The sequence below is a fragment of the Pogona vitticeps genome, chromosome 5 (assembly GCF_051106095.1).
Source record: "Pogona vitticeps strain Pit_001003342236 chromosome 5, PviZW2.1, whole genome shotgun sequence".
NCBI lineage: Eukaryota > Metazoa > Chordata > Lepidosauria > Squamata > Agamidae > Pogona > Pogona vitticeps.
In genome coordinates this window covers 190,701,175-190,716,090 of record NC_135787.1, presented here as the reverse complement: position 1 = coordinate 190,716,090, position 14,916 = coordinate 190,701,175, and the positions used below count along the sequence as shown (strand labels likewise).

Below are 14,916 nucleotides of genomic sequence, written 5' to 3'. Positions count from 1 at the left end.
AAGCTGGGACTCTAGAGAACCTCCAGCAAAAGAGAAGTTGCATAAAAGTGACCAAGCTGTCGGGGTGCCAGATGAGCATGACTTGTGGGAAATATTTCTGTAGGAAAAGATGAACATACACACACAAAAAGGAATTAGAGGCCAGGAGATTAAAAGAGAAGCTTCCAGGAAGAAATGTTTAAGTCATACAATAAACTATATGTATGAGTCACTAGTTATAACTAGGATTACTAAAACAATTTTTATAAACTACTTCCTTTTTCTTTCCGCTGTAGAGTTCTGCCTTTTTAAGTATTCTGGATAACAGAAATTGTTCTATTGTAATGAGGAACAAGGACCTGTACAAGGCACTGAAGCGATTGGAGAACCTTTTCATCCATTCGGCCAGCTTCTTAGATTTCAAAGTATTATTCTCACCGTTCAACGCTTGTGGACTAGAAACTCACTCTTTTTTTTTAAAAAAAAAGGTGCCAATAAACAGCAACTAATATTCTTCACTACCAGCCATAAGTCTTACCTGTTGATATCTCAACATTCCTCCAAAAAGCTCAAAGTGCCTTGCTAGATTTGGTGGGGAGAAGACTTAACTGGCCCACGGTCGGCAGCAAATTTCAATTCTAAATAATGCTTTAAGCCTGGATCTGACTCTCGTTCTCTAACCATTACACCACACAGTTGTCCCTCGAGGAGACTGTGCAAAAGGTTTAGCATGTCTACCCACTGTGCCCGGCCACTGCTAAATGCAGCTGGCACCAGTTACACAATCAGCCCAATTAGCAAAAGCTTGTCCATGTTCTCTCTCTCTCTCTCTCGTTCTCTTTCGAACATCACAGCGCATGATTCCCGAGCTTTTCAAAGAGGTTGATGCTAATTGTGCGCCGCTTAGAAATAATGACGGGTCCCAAAGCCTCTGCTGTCAAGCCTTCGCTGCCATTGATCAGAAGTGTTTTCCTTGATTTTGTACATCTATAGAAGGCTTGCAGGCTTAATTCAGCATCAAAGCCTCCCCCCCTTTCCCTGCAAGAGCAGAGCTTGGACAGAAATGGAACCAGTGCGCCAGCAAGCGCTTTGACCAGGGACAAGGTGGGAGGTGGAGAGCGAGCGCCTTTTTGGATTCCCGTCATCCGGGAGGGGAAAAGAGCGCTGTGTGGTTCAGTGAACTCAGAGGGTTTTTAATGGGCCTCCTCAGTTTTCATTGCCAAACCGTACAGCAGGTCAGAGCCGGATCTGGTTTCTCTGTTTTCTGTTCTGCTCTGCAAGAAAGATTCAAGATCTCTGGTGGCATGGACTGCGTGCTGGATAGCGGTTGCGTCCAGTTGGGCAAATGTAATGTGAGAGACCTACAGAGAAGTTGCTTGCAGAATTGTGGTTCAGATTCTTAGCAACATGAGAAATGAATGTTAGGTCATTTGAGGGCAGGAAATGTTTAGAAGAAACTGTTGAGAGCTTTGAGTCGTTCATTTAAAAAAGTGTAATAATATTAATATTAATAATAATAATCATCGTCGTCGTCGTCTTCATCATCATCATCATTATAAATATTATTATTATCATTATTGGCTATTATTGTTCTTTAGTCATTAAGTCATGTCCGACTCTTCGTGACCCCATGGACCAGAGCACGCCAGGCCCTCCTGTCTTCCACTGCCTCCCGGAGTCGTGTCAAATTCATGTTGGTCACTTCGATAACACTGTCCAACCATCTCGTCCTTTGTCGTCTCCTTCTCCTCTTGCCTTCACAGTTTCCCAACATCAGGGTCTTTTCTAGGGAGTCTTCTCTTCTCATGAGATGGCCAAAGGATTGGAGCCTCAGTTTCAGGATCTGTCCTTCCAGTCAGCACTCAGGATTGATTTCCTTCAGAATGGATAGGTTTGTTCTCCTTGCAGTCCAGGGGACTCTCAAGAGTCTCCACCAGCACCACAATTCAAAAGCATCCATTCTTTGGCAGTCAGCCTTCTTTATGGTCCATTATTGGCTATAGCTCCCCTCATCTGCCCGTTGGCAAAATGAAACATCTGCCTTCCGTAGAGTCTTGATTAAAAACGAATTACCTTAGGAGCTCAGAGCTGCAAAGAGTTGGTGTTGCCGCTATAGTTATTTTAAGGACAACAACTGGGAGCAGAACTGCGTGGGAGTTGTCGTCTGAGAAGTAATGGTTAATGGGGCATCTTGATGTGCTGAGACACACTTTTTTTTGTCAAGGGCAAGAAAAATTGTATCTGTCCCTATGCTAAGGGGAAAGCTTTGTTCAGCTTCTCAGGGGGCATTCCAGGAATAATGGAAGTTGTAGTGAAACCCATCTGGAGTCTATGAGGGTAAGGCAGGTAGATAGATTGTATCAACCATTTTAGAGCAGTGATGCACTTTGTAAGAGAAATCTGCATTTCTGTACCTGCCTCGCTTTGATGCTTCTGTCATCTGTTTATACTGGTGCATAAAAGTATTTTTACATTGGCTGTAAAAATTTGTATATGTGTGTCATTGGCATCCCCCTTGCTTATATGTAGAATTCAGCTAAGTATTTCATAGTTTCTTGATATAAAAACGTTTTATTTATTTATTTATTTATTTATTTATTTATTTATTTATTTATTTATTTATTTATTTATTTATTGGACTTATATACCGCCCCATAGCACTACAAGCACTCTCCGGGCAGTTTACAATTTTTAATTATACAGGCTACACATTGCCCCCGCCCCCCAGCAAGCTGGGTACTCATTTTACCGACCTCGGAAGGAGCCGGCTACCCGGGATTTGAACCCCAGGTCGTGAGCACAGTTTTAGCTGCAGTACAGCGTTTTAACCACTGCGCCACGAGCCTCAGTTTTAAAAAGGTAGTATGTTGTTGGTCAGCCCCCTTCAACTCCGTTGGGAAAAAAAGACCCTATTTATTTTCCAGTTTTCGTACATTTGTGAGTCCTGTAAAAGAGAAGGGATCCTCGGGATGAGGAGGAAACTTTTCCCAGGGCTCACAAGGTGCCACGGAACAGAACGCGTGGCTCCCAGTGAAACAACATTTGCAGCCGTTCGGTCCACAAAGACCTTCTCCAGAAGGGTCCGTCTGGCATCCTCATCGGATAACATGCAGGTGCAAGGCTAATACCTTGTCTCCTTGGCGGACGTCCAGTTCTGGATTTTTATTTGCTTTTCTCTCTTTGAGCTGTAAATAATAAATATGCATAGACATATGCAGCACTCTGTAATAGTTGGCCAAAGCAAGTCTTCAGCCCAAAAATCCAGGGGGTTGGGGGAAGCTCCTGCTGATCTGAACACCCTGCATGAGATCCTTTGTCAGGCCCCTTGTCTGTCCCCTTCACATATAGCCCGGAGGGGAGAGCAAAGTCTGGCCCTCTAAATGTTGCTGGACAACAATGCCCATCATCCTGTGCCAGCACAGCCCTTTGCGAGGAATGCTGAGAGGCTCAGTTCCACACCATCTGGCACGCCGCACAAAGGACTGAGTCTTCTCCCATTTACTTTCACTTTTCCAATGGCAAGCTGCAATATCCTCCCTCCACCACCAGTAATGCTGAGGTTGATAATGTGGCACTCAGCTATCTGGAATGTTATTCACCCTGTGCAATACTGCACCCTTACGCCCGAGAAATGTGTGCGGGCAGAGGAGCGCATGCCTCAGGCACCGTCTCCTTCTCAAACGGTGGCACACGGGGACAGCACTGAGGGATGACCTCTGCTGGAGAAGTTCCCTTTAACCTCTCTTACCCTCGCCCCTAGAAAAGAACACCGGTTTGTTCAGACGACAGGTGTGTCAGGAAAAGACGGACGGCCTGTCTCAAGTTACTCCAGCCTGGCTCCCCAAACCGCAGGGTCTGGCTTTTGGCAGATCAGAAGGCTGGACTGATGTTTTGAAGAAATCTAGCTGAGAATCTATAGAAGAATTGTGGGATGATTTCCAGCAATTATACAGGTTGCGTGCGCATTAGTTGGCGTGGCTGTAGCTCGGAACAAAATCCAACATTCAGGGAAGGGCTTGGGTTCCTCCATTGGATGGATCCCATTCTAGCCACAAAATCTCCAGAGTGGACATTTCAGGGGTTGTTACTCTCTTGTACTTTTATGTCACACTCCGTATCCATTGGAAGGCGTTTTTCTTAGCATGTTGGTGACACGTTCCTTCTTGGTACAGTGGGGTCTTGACTTGAGAACTTAATCCGTATTGGAAAGCAGTTCTCAAGTCAAAAAGTCTGTAAGTCAAGTCTCCATTGACCTACAGTGCATTGAAAACCGATTAATCCCGTAACAGGCCGTTTTTGTTCCATTTTGTTTTTTTTCTGGTCTAAGTCAAATCTCATTCTGCAAGTCAAACCTAAATTTTGCAGCCAGAGAAGTCTGTAACTCAAAAAGTCTGTAAGTCAAGCCGTCTGTAAGTCAAGGGTCCACTGTAGCTACTTCTACTATATCGGCTTGGTCAGAAAAAGTTCTGCAGGCCTCCTGGGCAGGAGAACAAGTTAAGAAATAAAATAAAGCAAATTTCACGTGATACTGAATTGCACTTCTGGACGAGAAGGTGAGCACCTTCATCTGTTAGTAGAAAGTTCGCAGTAATTCACCAGAGTTCAGTGCCCAGTTATTTCATGGCGGTAGAAAGAAGGAAGCATAACCATTAAAGCACCATAAAGCATGGAAATGTTAGCCCCTTGAAAGGCAACTACAGTACTAGAAGCCCTCAGTTAAACAATCCAGTGGCAGGCAAGCCATATCTTAATTTCCAACTCCAAAACCCAAATGTTTTCCTTGAAGCTGTCTTGCGTTTTGGATTTGGAACATCCGAACGAGGCGGGGGAGGAGAAAGCGAGAGAGAAAGTGCAGTGGAACTGCAGCCAACAATTGCAGAATAAATTCCCCAAGAATTGACCAGCATTCTAAGCTGAGAACATGTTGTCCTTGTTTTTGACGGACTGCAGTTACATCATGCGGATCACTGGGATTTTTCTCAGGCTGGAAGGTTAGAAATGCAAACTGAAAACAGAAAAACAAAGACTCGAGAAAGGGAGCCGTCTGGGGAGAAAGGGACACTGACAAATTTGTTTGTAGACAGTTTCTGTTCCATAATTTTTGCAGTCATTTTTTGAAAAACTTCCGATTCTTCTTGCTCTCTCGCGGAAAGGAGTCTGCCAGACTTCGGGAGTGGCAGAGAAAAGAGGAAGCTTTCTGTGAAAATTTAAATAAACCAAACGCGAAAAGGCCAGAGGGCGATCGAAGGCCTTTCTGTGACTGTATTGCAACACTCACACATATCAAGGACCTTTATGCCGTTTGGGGGAGAAAAGCAACGACTGAAGGATCATGTTCTCGATCTTTTCTCCTTAGTTTTGCAAGAAGTGGGGGCATGGGCTTGATGGGCACTGGGGCATTCCTAGATGGTGTAGCCCCAAAAAAGTTTTAGTTTTCCAAAGTTTGATTGTACGTTTTGTCTCCGGTGCTGTTTTCTTCCTTATAAACCTGCTCCATGCTCAAGAGCATCTGGTGCATCAGTCAGACTAAACGTGTTCCCTAATGGATGTACAGCAGGTCAGTGGGCAGACCTCAGATTTCCAGCATCTGCTTTTTGTTTTGTTTGTTTCTGTTCAGTGAACCTCGAGATTCACCAGCTGGCAGAGGGTGGAGAATAGTAGCTCGTAGTAGAATCACAGCTCCCACCGGAATTAAAGTGCTTTTGAGCACATGGTTCAGTTGGGATACAGGAATTGAGGTGGTAGTCCTTTCACACGATCATCCACCCCTGATTCTGCCATTCATACCCACCCAACCTGATCCTGTTTGACATCAGATGAAAAAAAAGTCTCTGTTTTCCTGCTGCTGCCGAACTGTTTAGAATCCACAGACTTGAGCCGGTTTTATTGTTAATCGTTCAGAGAGCTATCCATAGACACATCTCCGTGCCCTGTTTCCCGTAGAGACGACGATATAAGCACATCTTCAAGCAGGATGTTGGAATTCATTTAGGGATAAATAGATGATGGGGATGTGGGGGAAAAAACATGAGATTTACCTTCCACATCTTGCACCACCGGGTAAGCTTTCTGGCCTCTGTGGGTCTAATGTAAAGGTCTGAAACAAAAATTTTACACAGTCATCCCCCCCATGTGGTATACCATTCCTTTTCACAAATTGCCCTTTTTGGGAGACATTACAACCTGAACGGGATGTGGTGGCGCTGCGGGTTAAACCAGCCGTCGTAAGATCGAATCCACATGACAGAGTGAGCTCCCGTTGCTCGTCCCAGCTCCTCGCCAACCTAGCTGTTCGAAAGCATGTAAAAATGCAAGTAGATAAATAGGTACCACCTTGGTGGGAAGATCACGGCGTTCCGTGTCTAGTCGTGCTGGCCACGTGACCACGGAAACTGTCTTTGGACAAGCACTGGCTGTACGGCTTGGAAATGGGGATGAGCTGCGGTGCATAGTACTGCATGAGTTATCTAGAACCCTAGAGTCTAGAACCCTAGAGTTGGACACAACTGGACTAAATGTCAAGGGGAACCTTTACCTTACAACCTGAACCAAAGTAGGGCTTGACGTGTACGTTGCGGTGAGGAGGTTGTGTTAGCTCCACCCCAAAATCCCACCTAGCAGTCACCGAGACCTTCAGGAATGTCTGAAGTGGAGACCAGAAGCATGTTCGACTCGGCATGCTTACAGTCCTTGTGTGGTCAGAAGTCCAGATAAGGGGAGAGACTAAAGCACACTGACAGCCTTCAATTCAGACCTGTAGCTATAATTGTTTTTTAAAAAAGTACAGCACTGTACAAAACTTTGCCATGACTAGCATACAAATGTGCACAAATAAGGGGTGCAGATGGTCTTACAAGGCTTGGAGCTTACTTTTTTTCCCCCCAAACAGTAGTCCCTAATGTCACACAAGGAACCCATTTAGAAAACACACAGACTTTGAAAAGATGGCGGTGGCTCCATTCCAAGTTCTTAATTGTAGATTTACGAAATCCATGCTAGGGAGCAGCAGCACATTTTAAAGAATTAATTTGTGCCCTGCTCTTAAATTTCATTTTGTCAAAACAGCACTTCGTGCTTTTAACGGCAAAACTAATCTGCTGTTTTACAATATACGCTGGAATATTTTTTTAAAAAAAGGCACATTTGTCCCCGCATGACCTCTGAAGACCTTATTGTCAGATGCTTGTAACACAGCTCCCAAAACAACAGTGTGATGACTCGTTTTTTTTTTTTTTTTTTCCTAATTTACATTGTGAGGTTCTTGTTACTCCCCCAAAGGAAGACATTATGGGGAATACTATAAATTGTGACTCAGAGCTTTCAGCCTGTGCTGTAGAAGAAGTTCCATCAAATTTGACAGACATTACAGTCAAGTCGACATATATGAGATTGCAGTGCACAATATATATAAACCATGAGATTTTGCTGTTGCAAAAATACCCCCAAATAGCCTCTCCCAATTGGAAGAGACCCTTGTTCAGCAGGCCGAGGCCAAGAGGCAGTCCTGAAACCAGCCAAACCAGAGAGATGGACAGGGGACAGATTGTATTTGTTTTCACTGTGGAAGGGATGGTCACTCTCGAATTGGCCTTCTTAGCCACACTAGATACTGTTCCAAGTCCTCCATACAGAGCACGTTACCATCATCTCTCAAGACTGAAAGATGCCTAACATAAAAACCTAAGAAATCACTGTAGACCTTGTCTGTTTTGTGTTGAGTTGTGCAGCTGAGTACGCAAGCGATAATGTCTGTGATTTCTTAGTTTAAGGCACGTCACCCTGAAAAATCAACACAATTCACATTGTCTCATCATGAAATCCCGATAGGTTTTTGGCCATTATCTCTGTCCTTTGACAGCACTGAAACATGCCCTTTTCGGTATTTTTTTTCTTTTTGCACATGTTTTTATATCTTTTTTGGGAGCGATTCACTCTATTCCACGCTATTATTATTCTTTTAGTCTACCATTCCAGACCTGTATGAGAATGTCTTTTATTTTTCCATCTGCGTTGTACATAAATTTATTCCTGACTACTATCCGCCACATTTCAGATCCATTCATCCATCCAGGCTAAATGTTGCGAAGCTGTAGGCAGAATGATTAATGATTTAAAAAAAACCCTCAGGTTGGTTTAAATAAAAGAAACTGATTTTTAAAATTTAAACCATGATTTCAATCAATTTGCTTTAAGTTAAATCTACCCTGACTATAAGAAGTAACATTTTTGGATTATGACCCCCCCAGCAAACCCTAGCAGCCCACCCGAAGACCATGCTGACTGTGAGTGGCCCTGGGAGTTGTAGCCCCCCAAAAAAGTAAGGTCTCGTACAGTTCCAATGTTTGCCAGTATACCTCAGATAGAGAAGGCAGTAATCATTACGTTAGACTGCACAGGGAAGCCATTGAAATTCACAAACATCAGCAGAACTTCAACAAAAAAAAGAAAGTTTGAAACTCAACCAAACCTGGCTCCCAGCTCTCAAAAATACAGCATGCAAAAGGTCAACGAACTCCACCCAGCCACAAGGACCAGTGATCACTACACACAAAAGACCAGCTAACGACACCCATCAATCACAGTGACAGATAATCTCTCCTCCTTATCACTACAATACACCCGCAACAAGAGCACACTGATCACCATAATCACCCATCTCCTGAAAAGGACAAAGCTGATCTCACAGCCATAAATACTCCCAAACAATCTGCACCAAAGCACAGAGTGCTACTTCTGTCTTCTGAAGATGCCGGCCACAGAGACTGGAGAAACGACAGGAAGAACAACCACATGGCCAAAGAGCCCGAAAAATCCACAACAACCATGAGATCCTGGCCATGAAAGCCTTCACGAATACATTTTTCTTATGTCTTGCTGCCTGGTCTTTAAATGCTGAGTTTGAACCTCAGACTTCTTTCAAGAAAAAGCATGTGCTTGCTGTGTCGCTGAGTTATGTCCCCCTCTTGTTTTCCTTTTTACTCCTACTATTAATTTGGGTTCTGTATTTTGACTTTATTCCTTTCTACCTATCAATATTCAATTACTACATTTCCCAACAAGTTGCTCTTTTGTTTACTCTCATAACTCTAGATTTTTGACAGCTTAATAGAATTGCAAGCAGAGTACATGGAATTCTGTCACGGATTCGCTGGCGCTCATTAACACCAATTCCTGGCAGGGTTTTTTCTCTTTCTTTCCAGTTCCACCAAATGTGCATAAAAGCTCTGCCTTCCATTTATACTGTATATAGATCCAATATTGTCTTTGGATGCTTGAGAACTGAATGCCACTCAAAGAGAGCAAAGTGGAAAACAAGAGAAACCGCAACAACAGAGAAATTTCTGTGAGCAGAAAATGCAAGTGTCTGTGGTTTGTTGCAGATAAATCTTCCATAGCATTTCTTTCCAGTGCTTTCCTGCTCAGAGTAATTTACCAAGGAGGATTCTCAAAAGGGCAGGAGTGAAAGAATATGGCTCAAAAGACAAAAAATTCAACAAAATTCCAAAAGAAGTTAATAGCTGTGTACAATACAATGGAAACTTCACAAGATGTCAGATGCATACTTCACAGCAGTTTTCCCTAACACAGCCTGCGGTCACACTGGCATTAAGAACCACATGTAAGCGTCATTTAAATCAGTTTAGATTGTATCCTTCACACAATGCAAGGGTGAAATCGATTTATAGGGGCTGCAAAGTTAATCTTTTTCAACTGGCTAGCAGGGGCTCTTTAAAATACAGTGGTGCCTCGCAAGACGAATAAAATTGGTTCCGTGAGTCCTTTCGTATCGTGAAAACGATTGTCTTGTGCCCTCAATGCATTCCTATTAAGCGCCTCACAAGAAGAATGCCATTTTATTTCGTCTTGCGAGGCATCAATGCAAGACGAAAAAAATCATCTTGAGAAGCACGGCCATAGGAAAAACCGTCTTGCAAAGCACCGAGGACATCACAAAACACTTTCGTTTTGCGAGTTTTTCGTGGCGCAAGGCATTTGTCTTGCGAGGCACAACTGTACTTTGCTTCTAAAATAAAATCAGCTCAATGCGGTTTTGTGGAAATGAGTCGATATCATCAGTGGAGACGGCAAAAACTGGTTTAAATCTTCAGAAGTGCATCAATTTCCATTTAGTGCATTAGAACGCAGCCGTCGGTTTAAATATCACAGGACATGTTTTAAAAGCCTGAACAGAAATTGATTCCAATCACCAGCCTGACTGCAGCCATCGTTTCTCTCCCCCTGTGTCTGGACAACAAGTCACATGATGCTGTGCTGGCTGGGAATGAAACGGAAGCTGTAGACTGAAAGTATGGGGGGTACCGACTTGGAGAAAATGGGTGGGGGAAATCTTTCAGTCTCCCAAGGCAACTAATATAGATCCAGTAGAGTTTCACAAGAAGAGGATAGATTTTTTCCCCTCTCTGGGTGGACATGAGGATGCTGCAGAAATCCAGACACCAGATTGAGAGCAAACCAGCTATTTTGGTTCTTGGGTCATGTTTGTTTACAGAACATTGACTGCAGGTCACGCGTATTTGTTGGTTTGGCTAGTAGCTTAACTTTCTGCTTGCTGCTAACAGCACACCCGCTCGTTTCTTGGAAATTGTATTGATTTTGATGTGCTGTTGATACGCTGTGAGCCAACTCGTTCTCCAAATGCTGCTCCTGACAGAGCCGGAACGGCACAAAAGGCAAGGTGTTGGAAGGGTTAAGGGAACCTCCATAAAGTAGATTCAGCTTTCTTATTCATGCATTTTTAAGTTTATTTACGGACGGGTGGTTGAACAAATGATGAAGAACTCTAAAAACAGAACAAATTGGAGCTTTTAAAAATATATTTCCCCCCTTTCATTTGCTCCCAAATGCACAATTTACCTTTATTAGTGTCTGTAAAAGGATATCTCTCTCTTTCTCTCTCTCTCTCTCTCTCTCTCTCCCTCACACACACACACACACACACACACACACACACACACACACACACCTGAACCCTAATGCCCCTTGCACGTCCCTTTTCACTTTGCCAATCTCAAGCTATGCCACTCAGCAGGCAAAAAGCAAACTGCATCTCTCCCCCCCGACCCCAAAGAAATAGACAACAGTTTTGAAAGCTTCCCAGCAGGGCTCTGACCTCCTCAGAAGTAAGTGGGAAAGCGCCATCGCGATACACTTCCCTCCTGGGTGATCAGGGGAAATGAATTAATTTGCCTTGCAGGAGAGACCCGTTGCCACAGTTTCTGCCCCTCCGTAGCGCGTGTTGTACCACGCCAAGCCTCAATGTCGTCTGGATGGTGGTGGTGGTGGTTGTGGAAGGAAGGGTATGGAACATTGGGGACCAATTTGGGGGCATTTTGTGGCACTGTCGGCCATCTGGAAGAGCCCAGAGTAAAATTGCATTCCAGCCTGAAAGGAATGGCATGCAGTAGCTAGACTGTTGGTGATCTGATCAGTTCCTGCCATACCTTGGGGAGATTTTTGTACTGAGATTTTCACAATAAGTAGTTTCATTTGCATGTACGCCGCTAAAAGGCAGATGATTAATCAGCCAACAGCTCTCTGCGAATTAGTCGAAAAGCACAACTAAGCATTGGGGACATTGCACGGGGTTGGATTTGATTGCTTTTATTTGTCCCTCTTTTTTTTTTTTTACCCGTAGCACATATACTCTTCTGTATAGCTGGGAAGGCTGTCAGGGTGGCTTACTTGCCAATACTTTTAATAACAAAAAGGCAAGATAGTGCCTGATACTCTACCTGTCTTTGTCTTTTTTTTTCCCCTCTCCCTCTCTTTTCCTTCAGCACCACTGAATTAAAAGATGAAGCTTGGAGAAGCAAAGAATGCAAAGTTCTGGAATGTTCCTGGCATCATCTGAGTAATAGCATTAATACCCTCCCCTCCTTTTTCCTTTTGATTTCAGGTGCAGACGTTTATTTCATGTGGCTACGTCGGTGCTGAAAAGGCATGTTTAAAAGGAGCCATTGAAAGGTACGTGCGTGTGTGTGTGTCTTCAACATGGGCTTTTCCCTTTCAGAAGCAGTGAAATAAATAGCCCAAGAATGACGAGGGTTGGAACAGGCCTTTGACAGGTTTGAAATTAAAGAGACAATGGGGAAGAGAGAAATCATTGACGGGAGCGCTAAGAAAAGCATGTACTGTAGTAGGTAGCAAGGAATCACCAAGGTTGAAACTCCCTTGGTTCAAGCCAATTCTGACTCATGGCGATCCCTTTGTAGAGTTTTCCAGGTAGAGAAGACTCAGAGGTGGTTGACCGTTCTCTTCTTCTGAGGTTGCCCTGGGACTGTGTGCAGCTTGTCCAGGGTCACACAGGCTGGCTCTACTCAGGAGGCACAGTGGGGAAAATTCAGCTCCCAACTTCTGGCTCCACAGCTGGATACCTCGACCACTGAGCTATCCAGCCAGCCTAAACTTGGGTATACCTATAGCATATGGTTAGAAGCAGCCATTCCTTCAGCTTGGAAGGTACCTGTCATAGCACAAGCTGTCTCGCCTCCCATCTCATTAATTCACTCGTTTTGGTGATGGATCCTCAGGAAGTAAACTTGGCCATCGCTTGCAAATCGGATGGCTCAAGCAGGAAGTTCTGCAAAATTGGTCTTAACTGTGGGACATCAGCTTTCTTTCTAAAATCTGTGAAATGGGAATAAAAATGGAAATCTGCCTTAAAGGCATCTCACAAGAGGCGATGAAATAAGATGTTTTGGGAACAATGGAAATAAAAGTATTGGTATGTCCTTGACTCTTTGTAACTCCCAGGGAGTTTACAATTGAAAATAGGAAGATAACAGAATGAGTCCTATAAGAATTCAGGGCAGAGAGAAACACGCTAGTAAAAGATGAATGTGAGCCACTGCAGCTATGTGCCTGACAAAAATAGTAGGTTTTAAGAAGAGATTAGAAGGGGAAGAGACGTTTTTATGGGTTCTGAGTGGGAATATTTTATTTACTTGCTTGTTCTTCGTCTTCCCCATAGAGCTGGACTAGATTTAGTGGGCTTAAGTTGCAGGACAGTAGAGTTCGGCTGAATATTAGGAGAAACCTCCTGATGGTGAGAGCATGTTGATAATCCAATTTGTTACCAAAAAAAAAAAAAAGGCTGCTGGTCTTCTCTGGAAGCAGAAGGTGAAAAGGCATCTGTCGAGAATATCTCACCTCTGAATTTCCTGCATCAAGCAGGATGATGGACAGGAGGGTCCTTCTGGCTGTGAGGCTGAGTCCTTGATTGGAATGCAAGGCATGGAGACCAGCAAAGAACAGTTGGAGCCTCATAAGAGAATAAGAAGTAACTGGTCGGGAGCAAAATTAGGGTTTCTCAGAAGACTAAATAGAGTCATTTGTCTTACGTACAACAAAATAACTTCTGCTCTTACAGTTCTGCCGTACATCGTGACCCACAAGTGAAATTATGAATAAACCACCCTATAATTTGCTAACCACACTTGGAGGTACATCAGTAGGGCTGGGGAAAAGCAAGCGCTGGAACTGAACCCTGCTCATGCTCTTGGAATGTTTCAAGCGGAAACGCTGCCCCTTCAAGGAACCTTCTCCAGGGCGGCTGCCCCTTCAAGCCCTCTTGATTAATCGTGGAGTCACGCTTTCAGAATGCGCATCGTTGTCCCTCTCGAAGTAGCCAGAGTGAAATGATGGATTGTTTCTTGTTCAGAACTTTCGACCGCAGGATTTCCCCTTTCTCATCAGGAAGGGAAAAAAAGAAATGCCGGCTTGTGCTGCCGGAGACCTTGAATCCGTTCTTCTTTGCAGGTTGTGAGATAAGACATGAATCAAGGAGTGGAGCTTTTCAGAAACAAGGCAAAAAGCCTGGAGACACTGAGGAACCAGCTCTTGGGAACGGACAGATATTCCATCAATGTCAACTCTGGATTACGTCATGTTTAAGTCAGTTTGACCTTGGTGAAGCCGGTGCCCTCTCCAGGTCTGCTGGCAATAACATGTACAAATTGGAATAATCCCTATCGGTAGTTACTGATCAACAGTAACATCCTCACCTTTGAGACTCTTGACTTCCCCTGCTGTGTCCCTTACCCATTTCTGGTAGGCTCCTGCCATCGTGCTGACACGTGGGTGCAAAAACAAACACAAAGGCCACAAAAACAGGGCTTCTCTAAGTACTAGCTTGCTAGGGATTTGGCTAGATGACCTTTGGAGTTCCTTCCAACTCTGCGATTCTGCTAGAATTGAGGACACCTAAGAAAAAAATACTTGATATGACTGTAATCCTAAGCTCTCCTTCCTTGAGGCATCTGACCAGCCAGAGCCCGAGAGTGTATATATGAACTCCAACATGGAATTTCTAGTCTCAGCTCAGCTTCCTCCTTCACCTTGCGCTGCTTCACCTTGCCTGCTCAACCATCATCCTCCTCCCTTTGTTGTTTATGCCGCAGAAGGAAAAGGGAGAGTCCTTCTCTGGAAAGTTTTATGCCTCCCCATTCTTCTTTGCCAGTCCCCTAATGTGAAAAAAAAAACTTCTTAAGAAACCAAATACCAATATGTGTTTGTTAACATCTCTTTTTCTAGGTCAAAGCGGGGTGCTCTTTCCCCAGCAGAAGGAAGTCTTGTCTGGAACTCCTCCAGGGAGCTGGTTTCATATGGTGGTTTAGATTTAAATACACAGCGTCTAGCACCATTTGAAATCAGTGTTCTTGGGGGAAGAATGGCTGCCCTTCCTCTCATTGGAGCAGGAAACAACTTCGAGTTTTTGAAGTGAGAGAGAGAGATTAAAGGCTTCTGGTAAATGCTTTTGCAACAACCATGTTTGGGGGGGGGGGGAGGATTTATGGCACATATTTCACAATATAGCCTCCGTAGCAAAGTTGAAAGAAGACCAAAACACGATTTTTCTCACTCAGAACATTTCTCCTTCTGACCAAGGCCAAGAATTTCGGTTGTTCCGGTTTCTCC

At 44.0% G+C, this 14,916-nt stretch overlaps 1 long non-coding RNA gene across 1 annotated transcript in view; it reads left to right on the top strand.

Annotated features, from left to right (window-relative positions):
• Positions 1 to 14,586, top strand: part of LOC140707814 (uncharacterized) — a 104,992-nt gene extending 90,406 nt beyond the window's left edge. Inside the window, exons 3-4 of the long non-coding RNA XR_013536836.1 lie at positions 11,897 to 11,964; positions 14,533 to 14,586. This is a non-coding gene — a long non-coding RNA (uncharacterized LOC140707814). The remainder of the gene's footprint in view (positions 1 to 11,896; positions 11,965 to 14,532) is intronic.
• The last annotated feature ends 330 nt before the right edge of the window (positions 14,587 to 14,916 follow it).